A 20,100-nucleotide genomic window follows, 5' to 3' on the forward strand; every position below is an offset into this window, starting at 1 on the left:
CTATGAATATGGACCGAAAATAAAAATATGTGTATATTATGCAGGTTAATTACTTATTATGACTTATACTAAAGAAATAAGATGAAATTTTAATTGGTTTTTTTTTTTATAAAACTAATCAAAATATTAACTTGGGACTATATAGCATAGATATCCAGACTTCTTGATAATGTAATCACATAGAGAACTGCATTACTATAAGTATTATAATATAATACAATATAATATATTGTATAGATATCATAAAATTGACAGGACCTTTAATGAAAAGTAAAATAATTTAAATTAAAACACTAGCAACCAACGTAAAAAAAAATCATTAGTTTCAATTTCCGTTGTATCAAAAAAAAAAAAATATAAAAAAGTTTTTAAATGTTACCTTATGTTAGCTTCGAGGTAGATAATACGAGCATAAAATATAATGTATATATAGGTTAGGTCATTTTAACTGTGGGCGTTCGTTCAACATAAACATTAGTGGAGGCTCATTTGCTAATTATTCCACCTAAATAGGTGTTACTAAAGTTTAAATAGATTTATACAGCATGGTCTGAAGTGAATGCTATAAGCTTTGTATGAAAATATAATGAATATTTTGATATTTAAGCGACCACCGCTCTATAATGGTATTAGTGATGTATAAACTTGATTATTTTTCATGTCAAACAAAAACATAAATACATATGGGTACGTGCGCATATTTTATCTTAACTAGGTCACGTAAAAACAATAAAAAACAATACCGAACAAATACCTACATAGTTTGCTAAAAGAGTATTGCGGAGGAAAAAACTTAGAAACAAATTCGATGTCATTAATTAATTAAATAGAAGTGAAAGTAAAATATTTAGTGTGAATTAATATTCAATTAAATAACGTATAAAATGTATTCTCTGTTATGATGATTTCGGTTTAATAAGATAAAAAAAATTTTTTTTTTAAATATACATTTTATTTTTGTTAAGTTTTATTTAATAATGTTCAGTGAAATTTAAAGTATATTAAGTATGTTTAATATCAAAAATTCTTTAATTTTTGCACAAGATTAAAATCTATAATCTTTGATGTAAGTTTATTATAAGCATTATAATTTATAGTACGTGTCTTATTTTTATTATTAATATATATTTACCACGTGCACCGCTGCAATGTGATGTAATACAACCATCATAATTATATTTTTTAATTTTTTGCGATATAACACGATAACAAGATATTTAATATAAAAATTATTTTCCCCTATAAATAGATTATAGAGTTGTATATTTAGAAAAACAAAATAACTAATTTTTAAAACTTTTAATTATACGTATGATGGTTTCCGATATCACCATATTATCACTAACATAACAATCAAAATACAAAATTGTATTAATTTACCTAATATACTCGTAAGTTATAAAGTAAAAAGGAAAGACGCGAATTAAATTAATTTTTGTCAAAAACATTGTACTTAAAAATGTCGTGTAGTGTATAAAACTATAAAATATAATAATTAATAATAAACATAAAAATTTCAAGCACATATGAATAAACCGAAAATTTAAAGAATTTACCTAACCAAAAACACAAAATCAGTTTCAATGAATACCTACTTATTTCACGTAAAAATTCCCCGTTTTCTTTAATTTTTTTTTGTTTTTTTTTTTTTTATTATTATTTTGAGAAGTACTAAGATTCTTTTTATTTTTGATTCCCAAAGAATTAACAAGATTCAATTTTTTACTTGAAATTGCCCACAATCAGAAATCCGTAGTATTTTTACTGCCCTAAAAGACGATTATAGACACACAAAAAAAAATAATAAATAACACACATTGTAAAATCAATACATTTATATCAAAATCCAAAATTAAAATTATAAATAAAAAATATTTTACTTTTTTACTTTGGTATCCATAAAATAATGTATAACCGATCTTCTAAGAGTAAAACTAGTTTTGAATAGATATATTATACATTAAATTAGGTGCATTAATTTCTGATATAATTAATCTGTTCTTATAGTTACAGGATTTAGGTTGTTATAATTTAAAATGAAACCTATCTGTATTTACATGTATAAATAATTGTGTTGCACTTAAATCAAAACCTAATTATTTGACCAATGAACTGAAGATTGAATATAGGTATATAATATCTAAATGTTAAACATAACTATATAAATACACAGAAAATACAATGTATAATGTATTCAATAAATTAACTATATAAATATATAATATATACTTTTTGTGATGAAGATAAATTATAAAATAATTAATTAAAATAACTATACGATTCTTGATACCAAAAAAATTCATATTTTTATATTGAACAATGTATTAGTTAAATTATAATACCAATAATGTTATATTAAAATAATATTACAAGTTTATTGCGACTTTCATTATCACTAAAAATTTAATCTTATTTATAGATGAGCTTATAATTATGTCTGGTCTAAATGTGATGAATCAGTTAATAAATTATCAGATTAAAATATTAAATGATCATATAATGCAAGTTTAAAAACATTTTTCACTCCTCAGTTCTCACCCAAATCATGACGTATTATCATTGAGTTCTAAATATATTAATATATTCAAAAGTATAATATAAAATATAGATACTAGATAGGTATTTATAATATTCATCAGATTGTTTACTTTTTATCAAGCAAAACACATTTAAACGTACTTCGCATTAATTTAATATATTTTGAATAAAAGTGATTATTCTAATATACTCGTACTATATAATATTACTATCTATCTTTATACATAATACGTTTGTACAGTATAGCCAGTATAGGTATAATATCAAATTGCATTTATATAAAATTCGATTATATAATTCGATATGCGTATTAGCGTATTGCTCACATTTTCACAAAGTACCTTTTACAATTAAAATTATTTTGATTAACAATGTTTCAAACAAGAGCAATTTATGACTACTTTAAATCATAATTAAACACTTTAATACTAAGATACTTTAATAAATAAAATAAGATTCAAACTTGTATAGGTAAGCATAATCGAATAACACATTTTTTAAAAAGAAGTATAATTATTATAGAGAGAAGTATATCCTTACATAACTTACTAGTTCTTATGTAAATTTATTTAAAAAAATTACTTTTTGAAAATTATAAAATAATATAATTCAGTATTACAACGTTTTTATTTAACAAGAGTATAATATATTATATACTGTGTACGCTGTTGTAAATGTGCATGTCTTTCTAAAATAATTTAACCGATATGGCGAATAACGATACAAAATAATATTGAATTATTATTAAATTTAGGAGGATATAATATAAAACATAGAAATTATTTCTAACCGGAAATAGATTAATTAATTAATTGATTGATTGAACTTAAATTAAGCTACTGAAACGTTTAATTCAAAAAATAGCTATAACCTACTACGAAATAAAGTTTCAACTTCATATTTTATACGTGGCCAGCACCTATAGGTTAGATAAATTGTTTAAAAATAAAATGTAAAACATCCTATACATCAATAGCTTCCCGTTTGATAAAAACAATATTCACCTAAACATTCAGAGTAAGTCCTGAGATGAATCTTGTTTAATGTCCCTATAGAGTGTCCCTAGAAAAATAGATCATTTTTTTTTACTTGAAATGAATTGGTCTTAGTTCATTTAAGTTACCTTGAAGGTACATCTACACAAGGAAGTTAACTAATTTACATCACAAAAATAGCTGTTTAATATTAGATACCTATTAATTTTATTATTTTATTTATTTGGTTAAAAATTTACCTATGTAAAAAACCTAGGTATACTATAATTATTATGCTGATCATAAATATTATCTAATTGTATATTAAATACAATGTTTTCGGAAAAAAATGAAATCAATCTACCGCATTACAAATAAGTAGTATTAAAATAAATTACTTTGCTGCAATATCAAAAAAGATTTTATGAAATATAGGTACCTACTTTAAAAAACAAAAGATGTATGTTGATAAACCGTCTATACGCTCAGAATTATTTTTCGTATGCAATGATATAATATCCAATAGCATGATATACTTACATCAATAATACACAAATACACAAATTAAAAATGAATACAACACTATTTATTTATTCACAATATAATACATAGATTAAAAAAATTTGGATAGCTCATTATAAACCAAGGTTGTTCACAAACCTCCCATTCCAAAATAACATAATAGGTATTCCTGCAGCAGTATGGATTAAAAGTTAAATTTCTGAGTTTCTATATTATATTTTAATAAGTTATAGTTATAATTTATATTGATAAAATATTACAAATATATAGGTATTAACTATTTATGCTAACATAACATCCCAATTTTAAAAGCGAGAAATTCAGTAAACGAACTTTTGATTAACTATACTGTTAAGTGTAAATATGATAGGTATGTATGTCTTCACTCATCCTCTTATTGTCATATAGGAGAATGTTACATACAATATAATATTTGATTTAAAATAAAATTTATGGTCCTAAGAGTTTCCTAATCCAAGTTTACATCTAAATATTGTTGTCTTATTTCAATTAAATGTAATGAATGGGTAGATTATTATGTATTAATTTATTTTCTATTATGCACTAAAACCTAGGAGCTGAAACCTAAAATCCTTAATATTGATAACTGATATTTTATAATCAAACGACCCATCAGCCCCAATGCCCCATCATATTGCGGTTTAATTCGTTTACCGTCACTAATTAGTGTGATACTGCATATTACTGATGGTATATACTCATAATATTAAAATAAATATATCTACCGCTGTATGTATATTATGACATCGCCGTCATCGTTTTAGGATTTTTTTCGCCTTCTATTGTCTTATCCATCGACTAAAACAGGTTCTGAAGAGCATTCTGGCTGGCAGGAAATAATGATCGTGGAAAAGAGAAGGAAGAATAAAGTTTGATAATTGTAAGGCGGAGTCTGCGGTGGACCAATTGGCGACCATAAGATATTTTTATTATTTTTGCTCTCTCGTTGTATATTTATATTACAGTAAGGTGTTGTTAGTTTTATTATTCTTTTATTATTTTACTTACTTATTTTTAATGGAAAAACGTTCACTATAATATTATTGCAATCAAATCGAACAAAAATAATTATCATATCATAAAAATCAACAACCAAGTAAATATGTGAATAAGTCTGTACATAATATGGTATACCTACAATTATTTTAAATTTATACAATTTATACATAAATCAATGGCAATGGTTTTTTCAAAAACGAAGATTATATATTATGGTGGTAATGTGAACACAGACGCTTCTAAACTAGTACTGACTTTATTTTAATATAATAACAATATCTTAGGTTAGGTATACAAAATCGTTATCACTTATCATAATACAATATCATATCACTACAGTCTCAGAGCTTTAATACACTATCTTAAATAGCAAATATTGCAAAATCCTATAATATTTTCTAAACATAAGACTAGAAGATTCAAAAAAATTATAGGTATACACTATTTTTCGTGTTTATAAGTATTGATATAATCGTACATCTTTGTTATTAATTTAACTAATATTATTATTTTTTTTTTTATGAAACGGATGTTTTATTTTTACTATTTACTAAATATGATATTAATTGTTAATTCTATTACTTAATATACTAATATATACTAATATAAACTACTAATAATTCGTTTTATAATACATCATTAGTCATTATATACCTTTAAGAATACTATCAAGTTTTATGTAGCAATGATTTTTTCTACAACTATATAAGGGTGGTGTATTATTTTTTTGATTTATAAATTGTTATGGTTGCATTATACACAAATCTATACATTAGTAATATAATACGTATAGAGTGCACAAATAATAAAAGGTCAGGTTAATTCGTCGAAGAACCTCTCCAGAAACAGTACTTTGGAGTAAGTACTGTAAATTGATTGTGAAACTCAAAGTAATATGTACTAATAATGTAACAACTAAAATTAATTAATTTAAAACAGATTAAAACGTTTACAGTTAACATGTATGTATAACAACTATTTATAACTTTAATTTCTTGACCAATTTTAGTTTAAAAATTGCAATAAAAATGTATCACTTTATAACATACTATTTGTCTATTATAATTTTTTATACATATATAAATTGTATACATTTAAAATAATATATAATATAATATAATACAATAAAATGTTTGTTATTTTATCGATTATATTAATCAAGAAGGTAGTTTTGTTAGTAAATTCTTATCTGTATAAGCTTTAGATATGTTTTAATAGATAATATAACAAATAAATTGCAAAGTCTATAATCTGCACTCGACATAATATTTTGTGTTTATTATGAAAAGTTTTATTTTAATATTTTTTATGTCACCGAATGGCAAATTGCTGCATAAATGTGCAAAAATTTCAAGCTGTGTTATTCATAAAAAACTAGTGGCATTTAAGTAGGTACTTTTATACTTTTATCAGTTTTTCAATTATTATTTGATATAATAATTGTTATATATACCTTTAAGCTATATTATATTAGGAGAGTAGGTGTTAGAGCCTAAATAGAAAAACCTCGATTATGATGCATAATAAAACTAAATAACGTTAAATACTTGTTTGCATCCAGTAAGTAACATTACAAATCAATTAATTTGGCAACAGCGTGAGAAAATTGATTTTCTATATCTGTCGTGATACAGACTATTACATGCATTCTTTAATCATAACTATATTTGATTTAGATCATTTTTATTGCCTCATCAATACGAGTAAACTCGAAAAGCCATTTTCTCTAAAAGTATTGTTTCCTTACGGTAACAAACAGTGGAACAATATGATAGCATCATGACGTCTAGTTGACGATAAAAATGGACATAATAATGTTCAGGCCGGTAATTGACACTAGGTTCTGCGTCCAAACGCTGCAGGGAAACCGTATCATAACGAGCTTAACACTAGTTAGTCAGTCGGTGACTTCATTTGATTACTTATTTATGTTTTTCAGAAAGTGCAAGTAAAAATTCAAAAGACTGTACTTATTGTCGATAATTATAAAATTAGATATAAAATAAAAAATAAATTTTTGAATCTAACCAGTATAACGACGCAACAGAACAGTGAACCCTAAATAATTATAATATATTTCTTATTCTGTCAATTATGAATAAAATAAGTCCAGAAATTTAAGTTACACTGCGCTATTGTCAATTTTATCGATTCATAATGTCACTGAACACAAACAATTAATCTAATATTTTTAATTGTATTATGTGCAAACGAGGTTTTTCTATTAAACTTATATACAATTCGTCTTTAAATTATATTGATTACCTTATTCATTGTATGATATGAAAATTTTAATTTAGTTTAACACGAATATAAAATCAATAATCATATTGAGTACCCATGCCCCATAGGTATTAGGTGTTGAATACTGAATAGTCTTTAATAAGACTTAATTATCAAGTATCTATATTGAAATTATTATTACTATACTATACTGTTATTAGAATAAAAATAGCAGAACATAGTAATATTCAATACATCAAGAAAAATCATCACCTATCTTAGTACATTAGGAAATGAATTTATGTTAATAGTTTATTTTTAATTAACAATGCAATTTTTTTTTATCGTACGAATAAAATAACGTTCATTACAATTAATATCTCCATTACTCTTAATTATTTATCTAAATAACAAAACAATTCAAAAAAATAAAAAAACACACCACGAAGACATTTTTTTATAAATAATTATTCAATCGAAATTATTAATGTAATCGGCGAATAATAATGTTATTGAAACGGGTATTTTATTGAAAAACACATACAAAATTTTATGAAGCTGACAAAGAAATATTATACATCGATCAATGATTATATAATTATTATTATGTAATAAGTGTATTTAAATTATAAATTATTTTAGTCACATACGTTTTCAAATGTGTCTTCAAAATGTGTTCTTTCTATAGCTAGTTAATCATACAAATAATTTGTTGATTTTAAATTACACGTACACAAATATTATTAAAGGTAATACGATGATATATAAGTATATAATAATAAATAAACTAACGCCATAATAGTACTTATAAATATTACCTATGGGTACATAAATTATGTAAAATATAGGATTGAGTATAAAATCAGTGTACATTTTTGTAACTACTAACCGTTAAATGTTAATAACTATATAGTTATACGTTATAACGTTTAGTCGTCGTCGATAAGAGATCATGACATATACATTCATATATATACATACATACTAATAAGCATAAATTACTGTTTTTTTCTTTTTTTTTTGTAATGACATAATTGGTCATAATTATCATTATCTAACAGATTATCCCGTTTCGATGTCTGTTTATCTACACCCATCTTCTGTAATAACAATATAATAACCATCACGAGTGAGTGTTACTCGTTCAAGTGATGTAGAGAGATCAACCCCGTAGAACAGTATAATATATTATCATATTAAACATAAACATATAATATTTGGTATTTTGGTTTAGCTTCTGGGTATTGTCCTAGGCCATGTGCAGTACGCATATGGGACACCATAGCACACACATCACGCATCACAATAATCCCCTATCAATTATTATATTATTATACACCCGAGTCGTTTTCGGTGGTCCAAAAATATTATTTACACGTGTTAACACAAGCGCACACAGGACACAGATACATGTGCACGCCGACCGACTGACGTTCGTTAATAACGTCCGTGTGCGCAGCGAGTCGAGATTTTCACGGAGGTTTCATTAAAAGCGCAGTATATTATATCATTGCTAAACTAGTTTACAACACTACACGCGACTACACGAGTACGTATATATTATATATAATAATATGTACGCCATAACCACAACGACATACCGCAGCGGCGCATATGCATATTATGTGTATTGAATAACGAAAGGACAGATGTCGATAAAGACAGAGAGATTTATCGCGGGCATTAAAATTTCCAGAACAAATTTGAATAAAAAAAAAAAAAAATGAAAAAAAAAAGTTGATGAAAAAATTATGGCGAGTGGTTTTTAAGTGGAGTCGAGTGTTTTGTACTTTGTAGAACTGCCGCTCTTCGATCAATAATAAAACGGACGTGTGTGTATATGTGTTGTGTATTATATATATTAAATGATTAATGATTTTAATAAAACGTTCATAGAAAATCGATTCAACCTGGAAAAATAATGAATAAGTAGCGGTACACGAAATGTGTTATTATTAAATCTCTGTGTATTTTTTTTAAGTTTTCTGACAAATCCAACACATCCTAACAAATACATTGGTATAATAAAAACGTGTTACTATAATATATACTTTCTACCATTGTTATCACTTACGATTTTAAAATTATGTGTAGCTATACACGCTGAAACGCTGTAGGTATAACTATAATAAGTATACGTATAGTGAGACCTCGGCGACAAAACACTTTTCAAGCCCGCCCAACAGGAATTCTTGTGAAACTTATGAGGGGGACATTAAACATTGCTTCCGAAATAATCTTAGATGTCTCTTCTACAAATGGTCTGTCTAGACAACGAGTATAAATACTTAATGCATTCACCTTTAAAACACCGAAGTGTAGATTTACGATATTATCGGTATCAGAAAAAAATTGTAATATCGATATTTTAATCTAGTTTTAATAAAATATATAACAATAATAAAGTGTATATATCGTATGGTGTACTTGAAATATGGACAATTTAAGAGAGTATAATTGTAACTGACAACTATTATAAACTTATAGAAGTTAGATCCTTTTTAAATCATATAAAATAATACTGAAGTAAGGAAATTATTTTAAACAAATTTTCTATGGTAATAGTTATTACTAATAATCATTCAATAAAAAAATAAAAATAAAATTATTGTTGTATGGGATTTTATTTTATGATAATAATGATAGTTTAATATATAATAATTTTGAGCTCTAAATAAAACATATATATTTTTCACGAATTATAGGATTATACAAAAATCGATTACATACATGATGATGAATATTTAGATATAGTTAAATGCAATGTTATTGATGTTTTTATTGCATATATATTAGTAGAATTATATTTTCCCAAACCAATGAAGTATTGTAATTGTTCAAAATAAATGTTATCAACAATTTAAACAATTTTATATAAAAAAAAAATTTTCATAGTTATACTATTCGAATATACATACAATTATGTAAAATAATACGTTTAACTAAATTATAAGGAAAACTGATACAGTACCTACTTATTTAGGTACTTGAGGTTGTAAAATTCATAGGTGATAAATTATATAGGTACACATCAGAATGATGATCTGAAGTTTAAAAACTAAAACAACCTTTTTTTTATTATAAATTTAGAAAACAACATATTATAGTAAATATGTTTGAAGAATACTTGTCTTGATTTTAATTTTAATGTAATCTAATAGAAATTTTTTTTTATTTTTAAAATCTTATTCATTTTTTGTCATCCTAGAATTTATTTATTTTCATTTAATTGGTCAAAAAGAAAAATGATTTAATAATAATTAAAAATTAATAATATACAATATACATACATAAAATATACGAAATATGAGCCATAAATCATAATAGACGCATGCGTCTTCACAACAACATACAACAGACACATCCAATAATTGCAAAAAAAATAAAAGCAATAATTATTTTTTTTACTTTTAATAAATAATAACATGAAAGGTATATATGCTATAATAATTTATTATTATTATTATAAATTCCATTACTTTTTATGGAAATTTATCAGTTGTATATTTTAATACACCACACATAAAAATACACGAAAACCGAAAGAGTCGTAAAATATCCTTCGATCATAGAAACTATTTCTGATCTTTTAAATAGACATATTTTATAGTTAGAGGTACTTATATCATAAATGTATAAATAAAATACTATAAACAATATACACATACTATTTTGTATTTCAATATTAATCATTTTGGACAGAAAAAAAAAAATTTTAAAAGTAAATGTACCAATAATTAAAATGAATACAATAATATTAGAATATTATTATTTATTACTATATATTGTTTATGGCTTACGAAATAGCTTATACAATAATTTACACAATATTAGTCTTGTCGAGAAAAATTTAGGAATAGATATATTATTAGAAAATATCGTCATATCAGAATAGTTTTTGACGGAGTGTCCGTGTTCATAATAGTATAATATATTCCGAAGGCGAAATACATATAAATAAGCAATTCCTTAGATACTAATAAATAGTAAGTAATAGACACTTTTATAACTGTACCTAAGAGCTAAGCCTAAAACGTATTACCTATAGCAGTTCAAAAAACAATCGAAAATCGCATGTGCGGGGAAAGGAGACGTATAATATGAGCACAGCGAAATTCCTTAAAAAAAAGCTAAACATCCGGATTAGTCGGCTATTAACAAAATCTACAAATGATGATTATTGTAATTATCGGAGGTAAGTTTGTGCCGTTCGTGACGAAATTGTCACGTCAATTTGGAGTGTCGCATTATTACCTATGATATAGGGACAGCTATACACGGCGGTACAGTATATATAGGTACATATATGTATATATATACAATATACATATAGGTATAGCAACTCGGACATATTTTATGCGCACGGAGAAAATATATATGTGACCGAAACGCGAGGAGGTCTCTTTTTATTATTTATATTTACTTAATACTTTTTTTTTTTTTAATGGATTCAAAGACTGTCTCGTTTGTTTGTATGCATATATATATTATACGGATGTATGTGTGTGAGTGTAATAATATAATAATACCAAAGCGGCGGCGGCGGTGGCGGCGAAATCCTCACGGCCCGTTGTTTTAATAACCGTGTCCATTAGCTCGGTACAAGGCAATGTGCTTATAGTCTGGCGCCTCCGGCCGGGCCCGCTGATACATTAAATCGAACCCGGTAAAAGGGAAAAAACACTGTACGCACGCACGGTATACACACTGGTTATATAGCGTATAAACACGCGCGCGAGAGATATTATTATTATTACTAAACACATTTATACAACGTATATACATATACATATTATACGTATATATCGAAAACCAATTTGGCTACACGTACCTATTATACCTGCCTACCTACACCGAGACGGCGATGACGTCCGCAACCCAAAACGACAGTGTATTAATGTCTCCAAATATACATTTACGCGTAGGTATATAATACTATTATGTCCGAAGAGGTGAGGTAGAATTGGATCATAACATTTTAATACATTCTGTGAGTCCTGTTTTTTTTTTTAAGAAATAAAATTGATAATTGGTACTTACTACTATTAGACCGCTGTAGCCTGTAGTATATAGTAAACGGCCGCAGCCGGCAAGTACTCATTAGATTCGGTGTCGTCCTCTGCGTGTCTGCACACTTTCTTCATTGCTGAATGAAGAACGACGTACTCTTAAAAATGTGCAACTGTTTTTTTAATTTTTATACTTACTTTATTCTATCGCCAACTATTGCGTTTTATTTTATAAATTTTAACTCAAATCGACTTCATCTTTTCTTCTCTTGAGTTGACAAATACAATTCATACTCATTGTCTGATATTTTTAATCGAAACATCAAATAGTTTAGGTACCTATTGTCTTATTCATAAATATGTAATAACTTATTAGTGTCCATGTATATAAAATGCAAATAATTGCCTTTTATAATATTTATTAAACTATAGAATAATAATAATGAACATTAAATGTTTACAAAATAAAGCACTTCAATCTTCTATATTCATATTATATAAAGGAAATTAGAAATCAAAATGTTTAAATGTATAGAATGTAGACAAATAAACATAATAATTCACGCATTGTTAATTTATTAGATATATTATAATAAATTGTTATCACGTTAAATAATATATTAATAATAAACATTATTAAATTATATTATATTATATTAGATACTAAAATTATAAAGTTATTTTCATTACTTATAATATTATGTTAAAGTTATAATGAATTAAACTAAATTATTAAAATAATTGAAAATTACAAATAGTATTTATTGTTTTTATACATGTTCTCGTGCATTAATAATATTATGATAATTAGTAATATTATTATAACGATATGAATTATAATTACTTATGATCATTAAGTAAATATCTTAATTCTTGGATGATATTGAAATTATTACAATTAAAAATATAAAAAAATTATTTTTTATCATATTATAATATGTACACAGTATTTAATTGATGACATCAATAAGTTTATAAGTTGATAACTCTAATTCTAATTCAACATTAAATTATAAATATTATATGTATATTGTATATTATGCATTCATCTCTATACAAAGCTTTGGCGACAAAAATGTATGGTTTTATAATGGAAAAAGTACGTACACTGATTTATTTATTAATGAATCATTCAAATACTAACTGCATATTAATGATTATAAGTTTTTTGACCAGTGTAACATTTAAAAGCTCTTTTATATTTATTTGACAATTGATGATCATATTTTCTGAAAATAATAAAATAAAAAAAATTGTGATTGTAATCAGTAATCACTAATCACACATATAGGTATATAGCCATAAATAAGGTACATGGCAATACTTTTTATTTAATATAATGTATTCGTGGCGATATTTTTACGCCAAAAATAAATTCAACTTACTTTATTGTTATAATATTAAAATAAATTGCTTTACCAAAAAACATAACTAGAAATATACTTATAGTGAAATAGGTAGATAGACCGTCTTCGCTGAAAATCGTTATTTTTAATTTACTGAGATACACACATCCATCTCAGTTATTCATTCGATATCTATTATGCAGCAGAGTGGGTCCACTGGTGCACCATTTTAAAGTCAAATATAAAGTATAGTTACAAAAAAATACAAAACTAATATGTCAAACCCTCAAAAATATTTTCCTTTATAACTTTTTAAATAATCAAGTTTACTTATTTTATTTAATTTTAAGTGAATGCATTTTATTTATGTAACGCTTGTATCTAAGAGAGACTACAAATATTACGCTGACATCCTCTTTCATTTGTTAAACATATTAGTAAATTAAACATATACGCATCATCTAAGTGAGTATCGCATATTATTTATTATAATTTATTTACTACTTTTATGTTCGTATATACATATAATTAATGGAACGATCAAGTCCTATTCTTGTATATGCATATACACTATATAGTATATATATTATATATATTTTACTTCGTAACAGCTTATACATGTATATTGTATACATATACACACACATCACGTATGATAATAGTATATTATTGCACGTATTATACATTAAAAATAATAAAGATTCGTCTTACATCAACTATAACCAATACAAAATTGAAAGGACGTATGAAAATAACATGTGAAAATGATATATAGAAATAAATTATGATAATGATACCTATATATTTTGTAAAAAGTAAGAGTTCAATACATACCATTCATAAATTTATCTTATTGCGCCCCTTGTTATAATCTGTCTAACACGAGTAAAACCGAACATTGAAGTAAGGGACAATTAATAAATTTATTATATTTAATCATTGAATACGACAAAAATCAATTCTGAAAAAAGAAGTTCATCGCTCATCTATAAGTGTATTGTATAGTGTATATTTTAAAGGATATGACATTATACCTACATTTATAGTGCTATAGACTATTGAATTTTTATGTTTTAGTTAGTAATAAAGTACCTAGCTTGAATTAATTTTTGATAAAAATAAATTCAATATATTATATATTATATTATTTATTTATATTAATTATTAAATATTAAAATATTACTAGAAGTTATAACTAAATAACTTAAAAGTCAATACTACAGTAAAATGGTGTAAATAATTTGAATTAATCTAAATAGGTATTTTGATCATACTAATGTTGTAAATAATATGTAAATAAAAATAATATTCAAAATATTCAAATCGAGAATAATATTATTTGAAATACATTAATGGAAAAAAAATTAAAAATGTTAAATCTCTCTTAAATAACTTAAAATAAAATTAGTAAAAATATTTGTAAAATTGTAATTGTATAATATCTAGAAATTTCTAATTTAATTATTCATTGAAAAATGCAAGACTCTTTAGTAATTTAACTTTGAATTACAAAAACAAAAAAAAATCGATTAAATCAACAATTACGGGCATTATTGTACAAATCATATATTTATATTACATATTCCCGTTGTACCATATCTATTATTTTTCTATATTATTAAGAAAAGTACTAGAACTTACCCTATAGTATCAAAAACCAGTCACAATATTTAAGCAGTTTTACTGCTCCAAAACGTGATGGCTGATACAATAAATGCAAAATCGTTGTAAAACTATTACATTCATTGCTCTGCTCAGAATCTAAAAGTCTTTATAAAAATATATTATAATTTATAACAATTATAACTAAATACTTTTTTTACCTGTACTAATAAAACACTATTCTGCAACATAAATAGTATAATTTAGAATCATTGACTGTTTTAAGTTGTATGTACTTACGTTATAATTTGTAGGTAATTTGTAGGGCTAATTTTATAAGTATTTTTTATCTAAATACAGCTGTCGAGAAATACAAACAAAATAACGACGGTCGCTACCACACCATTCAGCGAAATAGACAGCCAGACAGGTATTACTTGATATTACTTAGTATTCTAAAATGAAAAAAATTATGCGAGGAATAAAGTAACAAACATTCATTAATTGTATAAATGGTCTATCAACATTTTTCTCCGACCTATTGTCCACTGCCTGGTATAAAATCTAAAACAGTTATTTAAGTATATATACTGCATGCAGACAGAAGTTCGACTTTGATTATTAAGTTTTTGTATATATTTATTATATACATAAATATACCTATTATCCAAAATTGGAGTGGAACATTTAGATATAGCCTCATAGGTATCATCAAGGGGATTGAGAGGGGGCGGCCCCCCTGCGGCCTCTGGCTTTTTCTTTAATAAATGCATATAGATATATATATTATACTAGATAGCGAACATTTTTACATTTTACATGAAAAAAATGAAGCCAGTTTTAATATTTATTAATAATATAAATGTGATAAAGTTACTAATTAATCAGTTATCATCACACAAGAACCTTTAATTCGAACCTTTTTAAGAACCACCGCAGGGGTCAGTTTACGTACGCCCATGGATACAGGGTTAGGATTAGGTAAGAATGTAAGATTAATAATATATCGTTTACAAATAGTATTTGTTTTAAACAGACCGTAACATATCAAACAGCATATCATACCTACTGATGTGCCTATCGGGCTATACGACTTTGGAAACTTTAGCGTGCACTGCCATACCTATTATGATTATTATGGATGTGTGCTTGCTGTGTTTACTGTAATCACCGATGGCGAGTGATGGCAACTACTAAGTACTAACTACAACAGACCATGGATAAAAAAGTATTATCGACGGGGTTATAATATTATTATCATTGCGAGATATACGGGCACTGCTGTAAACTCAAACAAGTCTTGGTTCTACTGCAGTATTATGGTACAAAAATTACTTACGTATAATAAATATTATATTATATTATTATGCATTTATGCGGCACACGTCGTCATCGTTTATTCATTATGCAGCGCGAGTGTTTTACTGTGTATACCTGCAAATAATTGTTAATTTTCTAAAAAAGAAAAGTACATAAAAGTTTATTCAAATGTTATAAGTGCACACGCGAATTTTTATTGTAAAGTAAATAACTATACTTAGTACACTCATTTGAAATTTGATAGTTACCATAACTCTGTAAACGATTACAGCGTGAATGCGAATTAAAAATTACATTTTTATATGTATATTGTATACCTAATATTTACTTTTTTTTGAAAATTAGTCTCAGTTTTTTTATTTGGTTTTCAAATACGCGGTAATAAACTAACGAGTTAGAACAAAAAAAGTCACAGAAAAGTCACCAGTGAGACGTGCCCTGTACACACAGATTGTCGGACACCGTCATCACCGCGGACACCACTCATACGAATGCGACGGACGAACGTGCTACCGCGCGTGTAAAATAGTCATAATAATTTAATGCTAATGCCGTCAGACGGGTGTGGGCACTATTGTTTACTTTAAGTACTTACTACTACTTGCTTACATGTTATTATATTGTTTATTATACACGAAAACATAGGTATTCATTACGACGTTACACTCGTACTGGAACGACTGACAGTCAGCACACGTCACAAGGTTCAGTTAAAAATTACAGGTAGTAGTGCACACATTATATTACCTACTAATTAGGTATAGTAATAACTATTTCATTGTAAAGTATTTCTTCTGTTTTTCGACAGTTAATCGAGTGGTTTAACTGTTTAAGGCTCGCAAACCAAATCACCTCCCACCTATTTCGAAAAAAATATATATATATATTTTCTAAGGTATATTAACCATACGATATTAACTATTAAGTAATATTTTATAAGTTAGTGTTTATTTTATTTTCCGGAGACATTGTGAAAATACAATTAATTATATTCAAAATATAGAACCATTGATAAATATATTATATTATAAATAGCTTTACAATAAATTATTAAATTATAATAATAAATTTTAATTTTAATTTATTGATTAGGCACTAAAAAATATGTATAACTTACTTGCCAATTGTAAGTAGACTTCAATCAATGGTTTGATCATCGATTGAAAATAGTTGAGAAATTTGGAGCAAGTGCTCAATAGTAAAATTCTGTAAAATTGCAATACCTATTACTTATTGTTTTATTGATTATTACTAATAAATACAGTGTTTCATGTAATAGTAACCTGGAAATTGAAACACAATTTAAATTGTACCTACACCAATAAATTTAAGTGATATTTTTTGCGTTTGTAATCGTTAATCACCTATAGGCTAAACATATTTCTTCACAGCAATTTTAACTAACTAAATTATTAATTTTTCGAATGATTATTTAACTAACGTTATATTGTTATTACTTATTATATAATATTATTTGTGAAGGCGGATGTTAAAATACAACGTCAAGAGTCAAGGACTTTGAAGGAATGATCTGATTGTTTAGCCAATACGAGATAAACCAAACTATCTACCTATTTTAAATTTGGCACACTTTTAAAATGAATGAATTGGTTTTTCTATAATATATGCAATATATATGTGTTTTAATTCAGTATTATCAATTACGTACCGTTTCTATTGATTATTGCTACGATAGTACGATGTATTCCACGGCGTTTTCCGTCGAATTAAAAATGCATTGGTTTATATCGGAGTAGCTATACACAGCGGATATAATACGTCGTGTATAGCCCCGGCCTATAAAAGAGCAAAGTAGTAGATCACTATTTTGCAGGCCATCTCCGTACTACTCTACACCTCTTGGTTGCTTTCACAAACATTTTAAATACTTATTAGTTATTACTTACTCATAGACTACTCATCTGAATTATGATTTTTTATGTATTCAAGCACTCCAAAAATATTCTGCCTAGAAATATGAATTTAAAACTATATTTTATGAATATTATGAATTTTATCATTAAAAAAAAATTTTGTTTTTTTTCGACTGTAAATTACCTATATAAGAAGATATTTTCAATAAAGTTAATAGATTTTGAAATAATGAGTGGGATTCATGATAAAAGAATCACCTGATGGTATACAGTACCTACTTTACTCAATATACTATAAACTATAAAGAATAAAGACTACCTATAGAGTTATCAGATTATAAATTATAATTTATATTAATTTAAAAGCAATATATTGAAGAAAATACATTTTTATATTATTATTATTGGTTATTTTAAAAACCATACTACTAATCTTTGATAGTTTTACTAAAAAGACAGTATAACTTCTTGTTTCTGGGAATGTAGATGTCTTAAATTTTAGTATTTAATAGGTACTTATTTGTGATTTGCTCATTATTGAATATTGTTTATTTTTTTATCATACACTAACCTAAAATTACTTTTTTTTTAGTTAATTTACTATTTGATTATATTTATTTTTGTATGTTGTAGTTTGTAGATTGGAAATGAGGTTGTGCTCAATATTGAGCGAAGAATGTTTATGCAGATTAGTGCTATTGTATATTAACAAGGAAATAGTTATATAGATACCAGTGTATGATATAATAAACAGATTTGCAAAAATTAAGAAACAAAAAAATTGTTTTCACATTAATAAATTACAATCCAACAATTTTATACAAATAAAGTATTACCTATATTAAATAATAAATAGTCATTGATACTGATATAGTGCTACATATTAATAATATAATATCATAATGACATAATATATTGAGTATATTGAGTAGGAATTGTATTATTGTAGAAATTATTCAAGGATGAAAAAGTAATTTCCCCTCCTTCTAAAAAACTCTCCACTGGTTCACAGTAACAATTAACAAATATGTATACAAAACAGTAGACAACATAAGGACAATACTTATAAGTTATAATACATTGAACCACATACTTGAACTAGGATATTGTATACTTATCAGTTTTCATAATTCACAATTTCATGTTACTTCATTGAAGTAATGAGGTCCATAGGTAATGAATAATTTTTTTTCAAATGTTTAGTACACATAGAATACCTAAAACGATTATGTACTTATATTTAATTTATCATTTGCATAATATTACAATGTATAAGTCTTTTTATTTACATTTTTATCATAAATTTAAACTTTCTGTAATTTCTGTACATTTTAATTTTTAAAATTAAAATTAGTTTACAAAACTCCTTACTTTATAACATTAACACCAATATTAAGTATTTAAGTACAATCTCAATGTTATAAATATGAAACTAGCCGTCTACATAGATTATAGAGTAAAAGCTATAATAAATTATTCATTGTATATAGTAGATAGAAAATAATAATAGAACAGTGCTTATAAAAATAGTAAATATTTAGACTATAAAAAAAATAATATACCATTCATTTTGAAACGGTTAAAACATAACAGAGACAGAGGATATTGACTTATTGACTATAACATTAATTACCTACCTATTACATAGTGCTTTGGTATAAAACATAGAATT

The 20,100-nt window shown here is 25.3% G+C and overlaps 1 long non-coding RNA gene across 3 annotated transcripts; it reads right to left on the reverse strand.

The window, feature by feature from the left end:
• Positions 1-13,164: 13,164 nt before the first annotated feature.
• Positions 13,165-17,064, reverse strand: LOC114127186 (uncharacterized). 3 transcript variants are annotated; one of them, XR_007603444.1, is made up of 4 exons: positions 16,803-17,064; positions 16,574-16,668; positions 15,274-16,438; positions 13,165-13,515 (listed from the first exon to the last, which is right to left on the reverse strand). It is a non-coding gene; the product is annotated as an uncharacterized LOC114127186 (long non-coding RNA). The 3 variants fall into 3 exon arrangements; XR_007603443.1 differs by lacking the exon at positions 13,165-13,515 and having other exon boundaries at positions 15,017-15,689; positions 16,300-16,438; XR_003592662.2 differs by lacking the exon at positions 13,165-13,515 and having other exon boundaries at positions 15,017-16,438.
• Between the last annotated feature and the right edge of the window lie 3,036 nt (positions 17,065-20,100).

Source organism: Aphis gossypii, chromosome 1, assembly GCF_020184175.1.
Source record: "Aphis gossypii isolate Hap1 chromosome 1, ASM2018417v2, whole genome shotgun sequence".
Taxonomy (NCBI): Eukaryota; Metazoa; Arthropoda; class Insecta; order Hemiptera; family Aphididae; genus Aphis; species Aphis gossypii.